Source organism: Pistacia vera, unplaced genomic scaffold (genome assembly GCF_008641045.1).
Source record: "Pistacia vera cultivar Batoury unplaced genomic scaffold, PisVer_v2 Contig564, whole genome shotgun sequence".
NCBI classification, from domain to species: domain Eukaryota; kingdom Viridiplantae; phylum Streptophyta; class Magnoliopsida; order Sapindales; family Anacardiaceae; genus Pistacia; species Pistacia vera.
In genome coordinates, this window is record NW_022196406.1 from 95,462 (window position 1) to 103,801 (window position 8,340).

Genomic DNA, 8,340 nt, shown 5'->3' on the forward strand with positions numbered 1-8,340 from the left:
GATTTATTTTAATAAGTTGATAGCATTTGTTTGGAAAGAATTAATTCATTTATGAGAAAATTTTAAATGATAAAAATTAAAAAGCTAATAATGTTTGATAGACAATATAAACTTCAATTAATTCAATTTCAAATGCAATATATAAATATTGAAAGAAATGAGTTATTTAGGACAATTTAACTGTAAAATATTAATAAAACTGATAATAAATTATATAAAAAATTAACTAATAATATCGCAATTAATTGAATTTTTTAAAATATTTATGAAATTTTTTTTTATTTTTTTTTCGGGTCATATCCTAGATTGGGGCATAGCCGCATTAGCCAGGTAATACTAATTACCTTGCCAGTCCAAGGCTCTAGTGGGCAGCGGACAACACCTGTCCCCTATTTTAATATTAATAGAAATAATAAATATTTAAAGTATTGAATTATGTTATGCAAATTTTATGTATTTGTCACGTGAAGGTTGTGTACACCTAAAAACTTATTTTATTTGATACATATTAATCTTAGCCATATAATTTCATCATTTTACCTCATTCGACCCATTTATCGGATATTGATCTTTCAACTCGAAATTGTTTGAAACCCGACCAGGCCAGTCGGCCCCCGTCGACCAATCCCTTCTTTGATCCAGAACCTCTTAAACCCACTTCTAACTTTTATCTGAAATGGCCCGGCTTTGAACCGACAGATAGTACGAAAACCGATTCAACCGGCCTAGTCAGTAAACCGGTCACAAATTAAAACACCTACTTTTTTCTTTCTAGTACTCAAATAAACAAACAGATCAAGAATTGTACAATAACCGAAAAAGAAAACAAGAGTCCATAATGCTAGTAGACATGATATGGTTTGTGTATTACAAGCTTAATTGTTCAGAAAAAAAAAACATCAACTAGGTATAGAGAAAAAATAATTAGAAATTGAAACTTAACAGAAAAAGAAAAGATAAGGCTTTTAGAGGAGGTGGCCCTGGGTGGACATTAAAACTTCTTTGGTGATTCTACTTCCTCTATTTCAGGTTAAGGGAGAGAGAGAGGGGGAAGAAAGAGGTAAAGAGAGAAATGGCAGAGAGAAGAATGTGGGGTAGGGTGTTTGCAAACAAGTTATTAAATACTTAACAAAAAAAAAGCTATTAAATATCTGTTCATGTTAAAATTTATAATTAATGTCAAAAATAAGAAAATTAATTTATTAGGGTTGGGTGAGTAGATTCTAGAAGATAAAATTATTGAGTGTGGCTGAGCGTTGGATAAGTTGACTTTAATTTAATGGGGGACAATAAATAATGATGAGTGGTCACTGATCCAATCCACGGGTCAGACCAGTTGGACCGCCTGACTCGGGACTCGACTCCTTTACCAAGTCATCGTTCGAGTCGATTTTCAAATCATACTAGTCAAAATGAGAATTTATTATAATTCTCAAAATTCAAACATTTTTTCAAAGAAATATGTATTTTATTAGGTCTGAATGCAAATTCTAAAACAACAAATTCAAAGAATTATGCATACCTTTACCTTTTTGTTTCTATTATTCTTTCCCTTTTTGTTAAGGTTGGGATATGTATGGTCATGTTTCAAAGGCCGTAGAATATGATTTTTCTGCAACAACAAAGCTTTGGTGAGAAGGTGCGAGAGTTATGGCAGTGAATAATGAATATATATACAGAATATAAATTTACATGAATACCTTCATGTTTCTTCCGGAATACAAAGAAATTATTAATAACCAAAAAAATGGTTGCTAGGTGGTACATTTAAATTATATTTTGTGTACAATAAATTTACAACTACAACCACATCAGTGAACTTCAAACAACAGTTCTTGCCAAAATGAATTAAGTCCTGATCATGGACTTTATGGTTATATTGAACCCACAAAATAGGCAATCATCTAATATAAGGAAGAAGCTAACACAAATGGTGACATATTATTGCAACAACAAGATAGATCCCGACCAAAACCTTATATATCTAATAATTACATTATCTGTACCTTCTTCAGGTTAATCTTTCTCTATGCATTTGCAATTCCTTTGATGCTCCGTGAGTTCCTGCCATTACAAAGATTTTCCTTTTTATTGACTAGAGTCGGAATTAAATCAAAAAGTCGATTTCAATGTCTAACAACAATGCATCTACGCATTTACTTGTTCAACTAGAAGATGAGAAATGAAAGAAAAATTATGACAGATGGGACCAGAAAGGTTTTTAGACTCCAGAACTTTCATTTTGTACAAGCCTTCTCTTAGAATTAAATAATAATAGCAAGTTCAATGTTAGTAGTACCAATTTGCTTTTGAAGAAACTTGACATATTCTACTGCCCCTCTAACATATCTGCAGTGTTTGTTTGCTGCAAACCAGAAAAAAAAATATGATAATTAATTTGATTAGTTTCCTTATCGAAAGCAAATTACAATATCCAGACAAACGATACAGGGGACTTTAATTTCTTTAATAGAAAACATGAGGCATTCTTATCACAACATTGCTGTAAAATTGTAAACTGGATACAATTTTGTTATCATTAATCCAAAAGCTTAAGCATGTAAATACGGAACCAACAATCGTTATTAAGTTCCTAATATAGCTCCTCGCATGCAAGCCATGAGATCAAATACCACCAAACCATGAATGCAACATGAACATAAGAAAAAAAATATTATAAGTACACATGGCAATTGATGAAATTCCATGAATATATTTTCCTTTTTTCCATAGTTGACCTTGTGAAGGATGTCCTCTTTAATTTATAATTCCTTCTTATTTTTTTTTTTTTTTTTTTTCTACTTTTCTAGAATGTTGATTCATTTTATTGTTAGTTTAGAGTTCCACAACTTGTATACCCCATGGTTTCCTACCAATACTTGCCCGAAATTTCACAAGAAGGGAGACAGAACTAAAGCTTCTAAGACAACTTGATAAAAAGCAGATCCCTCAAGGTTAGCACATTCCCAAGGTGCTTATTGACATATCATGAATATTGTTCAGATTTGTGTCAATTACAAAACATGCTGAACCACCTGACTGACATCCTTAACCAACAAGAATAACTTGTGTATGAAAGTGGAGTTTCCATAATAAGAAGTGGTCCTATAGGATGGATATCTCGTGCATAAGTAATTTCTCTTTATTTTTTCTTATTTCATTTTATCAAACACTAGATTGTAAAGTAGAGATGGCTTCCATAAACCTTGACCGCATCTCCATCCAATGGTATAAGTGGTTGAATTTTGTCATGGTACAGGGATAAATATATGAAGGTCTTATTCTGTGACTTGTCTTTCTAAAAATAAGATATGGAGGAGGAATTATCCAATAAAACTCAGGATTGGTCTCAACATCAAACAATGAGGACCTTTACTGAGGCCTTCCTTCTAGCATTAGACACGCTGTTAAGACGTACAAACTTGAACAGTGACAGGCACTATATCCTTTCTAGAATGCTGAAGAAAAATCAATGAGAGACTTATTATTTGTGGGATGCTATTGACAAGACCTCAGACAAAGAACTGAAATAATCATTCAAATAACCAAAAAAGACTGTGGAAAAAAAGGCTCAAGGAGAAGATAGCTACGAGATTATGTTGGTTGTGATGCAAAGTGGAAAAAAGGGCATCATTACAAGAAAAGTGACTTTTAATGGTGGAAATAGTTGGAGATTTGATGGCACTGGCATCAACTACTCAAATGCACAGGATGGAATTGATGAAACCATAATCTTACTTAGTTTAGACTTGGGGACAAGGCTGACTTTGAGGGCAGGAATAACATATTTGTGAACTGTAGTTCCTTTTCGTTGACACTGGGATAGGATACCCTATTTAATTTATAATTCCTTCTAAATTACTTGTTTGTTTTATTTTTTCATGTTGTTGTTTATTTTGTTTTTAGTATAGAGTTCTAAAAATTCCAACCAACACCCTACAATTATATATGAAGATAAATAATAAACATTGGCTCCCAGAGGAAGTTCCTCGAAGTAGTGCCTACCTCTTTTCAATTTTTTCAAAATTTTTCATAGGTCTATTTTTTAAAATTTGTCATTACTAGAGCCCATGTATCCTAACAGCAATTCAATTGGTTCAGGTGTAGACTTAGCTAATTTCAAAATAGCCTCATATATTAAAAAAATTCGTGTCAGACATCAAAAAAAAATTTATGGGATGATCCTAAAGACTAATTAATCAATTTCATCTCTACTCTTAACTGTTGGCTTCCAACCTCATTAACATACTCCAACATCACATCTCCGAGTAAGTTCTCCATAGTATCATTATAGCTAAAACAAAAAGAAAAGTGCCACTTTAATTTACCATTGCTTGAGCACACCTTTCCATCCAATATCTAACTAATTTCACCCGTGTGCAGAGAGAGAGAGAGAACACCACTGTACTTCCAAGATCATGAGAATAAACTTAATACTCCAGGTATGTCTCTTGATTACATAACTTCACACATCATTGTCATACTCCACCTTTGTAATTCCGTTAAAGTTAACGTTCTCCGCTATCCTACTGTAGATAAGACACCTCTTTTGTTCCTTATTTCTTGAGTATGCCTTCTCACCCACAAATCCAACCATTTTCACTCCTCAAGCGTTTTTTGCCTGCACCCCCACACCACACACGCTCTGTGTGTGTGTGTAGAGAGAGGAGAATTAACGCAGTGACTTTGAAGATTCTGAAACTAATCCTTGTACCTATATGTGCTTGGCCAGATGTCCTTATGGGAATTTGGAGTGACTTTCAATGGGCTCTATTGATTTCTATCCTTATATATTATGCGGCATTAAGAAACTAATAATCAAAATAATTTAGGAATTTTTAGGTTCTTATGCCGCATAATATATGGCTAACATGTGCTGAGTTATCACGTACCCTTTGCTTTAAATTTCTACTTGTCTTCCACCAAAAATATTTCCATAAAATGTCCTTTATTAATATCAAATTACAAATTGATCTAGATCCCATTCTTTAGATATTCTTATTCTTAGTTTAGATATTCTATTTCTAGGTCTTAGAAATTTATTAAATCCCTTCCTTTGCACGTAACTAGTTAGTAGAGAAACAAAGTGGAAAATAAGAACTTGCAGTTCATCAAGAGATTAGCAATTCTTCAACAAACATATAAACTATCTTAATTGATGAGATACTAAAATAGATAAGTTTTTCTAGTACAGAAATTATTACAGTGACATCTAATCGACGAAAAAATAACATAGATGGATTGAATTTCTAAGATAACGGAAAAGAAAAGAGTTATTTCTTACTGTCTTCCACGTACAAAGTATAAGTAGATATGATAATTGAGAATAGATTTCTGAATCAGTTAACATACAAACAGAAATAGATCTTCAGTCATTTTTTAGAATATCGGAGAAATCTGATCTACTTCGTTCCTAACATATCATAAATGATCAGGGATGCAATATATTTCCAACTATGTTTCTAATCACATTACAACGTTTAATTTAAGACCTTCTGTATACAATACTCCTACTGCAGCAACATTTTCCCCTTTTTGTTTTCTTTTAACTCAATATCCATTTAATAGGAGCCCAGCCCGAGTTTGGCAAAGGTTTCATTTGTTCCATTTTCTCTTCCTTTTTCTTTCAAGACGCACAGGCATGGTCTACAAGTTTCGATCAAGAAGGTTTGAAAAGAAAGACCAAAGTCATCTCTAGGTGCTTGATGGACAAACTAGGGAGAAAGATATATGTATTTAGTCCATATCTTTGTGAGTTTCTTAAAGAATTGAATCCTTTACCAATATGACTCTTGAAAATTATATTTCAAAACTTATCATCTGGGTAAAGAAAATATTGAATTAGTAAATGTAATTCATAACATAAACTTGCACCATGGAAGACAATTGAGATGGCTTTGCAAGATTGGGGACTACCTCAAGACATGTTTAAATAATGTAACTCTTTGTAACCTTATGGTTTAGAGATGAAACAGAGAGCATTTGAAAAGAAGTAGGTTCTCGTTGTTTTTATAAATTCAATAAATTAGGTGATTCTCATCCTCACAAACAAAATATCAGGTAAGCCGATCAAAATTTCTTCTGCTCATTATGTATTTGATCAATTTTCTACTGATTTTTCAACAGTCAAATATCACAATCAGCTAGATTTCAAAAGATAATTTAGATGAGACAAAATCAGTAGCCAGATTGATCTCAGGCAATGTGAGTATCAAAGAACTATTGGAAGCCTAACCCAACAATCACTCTAGACTATTGCACATAACGAAACTGTAAAACATTTAAAAGGTACAATTTAAGCACGGAAATGAGAGGCATATTTAGTGGTTCTAAAACAAAATATGGAATTTTATAGGTCTAAATGAGATATCTAACGTTCCATGTCATTTCAATCTTACAAAAATGATTCAACTATTGTATCCTACATTTCAGCAGAATTTGTGAGATTTTAGTTAGTATACAGATGTCCCTATGCCTATAGCCATTACCAAAATTAATTAACTAAAATCTTTGAGTTCAAAGAATTCTCTTCTCAATAAAATCCAATATTTACCTTATCCATGTTTGGCACAAGTCCCTGAAGCTTTCTTATGCGGTCACTAATTCGTGTCCTCCGAACCTAACAAACAAAATGAAATTCATAGATAGAGCTTAACTCAAACACATACAGTACATATTCATAAATTGCCACATTCAGCAGAGCTAAACTGACTTCTTACCCTCTCTGCAATACTTCGAGGATGTGTAGCACAACCACGCTTCGCACCGCCCCCTGCAAGGCACTGAATCCTCCAAAAGTTTCTCCATATCCATATCCATCACCCTGCTACCCCACCCCGTGCCTGACCACTTTGCTCTCCTCTCTACCAAAAATCAAAACCACCACATAACACTAACTCAATTTCTTTCTAAACAAAACCCTTGCCATCATTTCCAAATTCATCAAAAAACAAAGAAAATAAAATCCCCATAGGCCAGCTTTGAGTAAGGGTTCAAATCCCCTCAAGGCCACCAATAGCCATTATTTATCCCACAAGTTTCGTGAGGTCGAGGGATTTCTGGCTCTGAAAAAGAAATAGAGTAACATCCCGCCCACTGTCGAGATAGTGGAGTTTAGAGTGCGTCCCTCTTGATTCGAACCCATAACTTCAACAATAGGCCGTGTCACAAATAGACATTGAAACTGAAGAACAATTAAGCAGCTTACACTGATGAAACTTAGCTTACCGAATGGGACTGAAACGGGCGAAGATTGTTGAGTATTTTCATCTCTAGGTCTCTTACTGGAGGGGGAAACATCAATATTTGGAGACAAGTAACCGTAAGTGGCGGGATTCCAAAGTTTGAAAAATACCCATCAAATAAATCCGCAGGAGAGCCGCTTTGGCGCTGAAAACTAACCGGCTCCAATTGACTGAGTCCGGATCGGCTGCACCGCCACTATTGAGTAACTGAGTCAAGCACTGGTTAGGCTTCAATGGGTCTTCTTCTTCTTCTAAAAGAGCTTCTAACCAAGTGGCTGGAGCTGAGCGGAACCGCGCAAGTCCAGGTCCTCGACTCGTTCAGCAGCACCTCCACTTCCGCCAGCACCGGCGTTTGAGCTGCTACTTCCGCAGCTGTTGGTTGCATCTGCACACTTACCAGTGGGGCTTTGCTTGGTTTTGCTGGGTTTTATATTAATTAATTTTATTTTATTTTTGTTTGGGGGGAGGGGTGGGGTTTGTTGTATTCTTAAACAAATGGAAGTGTTTATTTCTGTAGTTGCTTTGTTTAAGTTAGTAACTTTATCTTCTTTGTTTATTGCTCTATATTTGGCATAGACGTGAGAGTGAGCAGAGCAGCCAGATTGTTCTTTTCTCTCTTTGTATCTCTTCACTGATTCCATTCCCCATTATTATGCGAATGTCTACCGTACATCTACACCTCCATTATTATTCTTCCACTTGAAATGACATCTCTACCCGGCTATGAGTTAAGAATTCTATCATATCGGCCTTACATTCCATATGTAATACAAATATTTATCTGATATTTAAAAAAAAAATTCAAGCGTCAGATATATGTATATGTCATTGGCTATAATATTTACTAATGTATCTTTTTAATATTTAAAATTTAATAATGAAGAGATTTTTATTTTTGAAATCTTAAAAGGACTTTTGTTAAATGTAATTAATCAAACCTTACGAAGATGTATGCATTGTCTAAACTCGGACCAATTTGATCGGTTCGACCGAGATTCGGACCCTTGTTTGGTTCGAGTATATCCTAAACTGATTATAACAGTTGGACCAGATTGACCCAAGATTGAATCGGTGAACAATGTCGAATCGTCGGTCT

The 8,340-nt window shown here is 34.1% G+C and overlaps 1 pseudogene; it reads right to left on the minus strand.

Annotated features, from left to right (window-relative positions):
- Positions 1 to 2,264: 2,264 nt before the first annotated feature.
- Positions 2,265 to 7,885, minus strand: LOC116108435 (annotated as a pseudogene).
- Between the last annotated feature and the right edge of the window lie 455 nt (positions 7,886 to 8,340).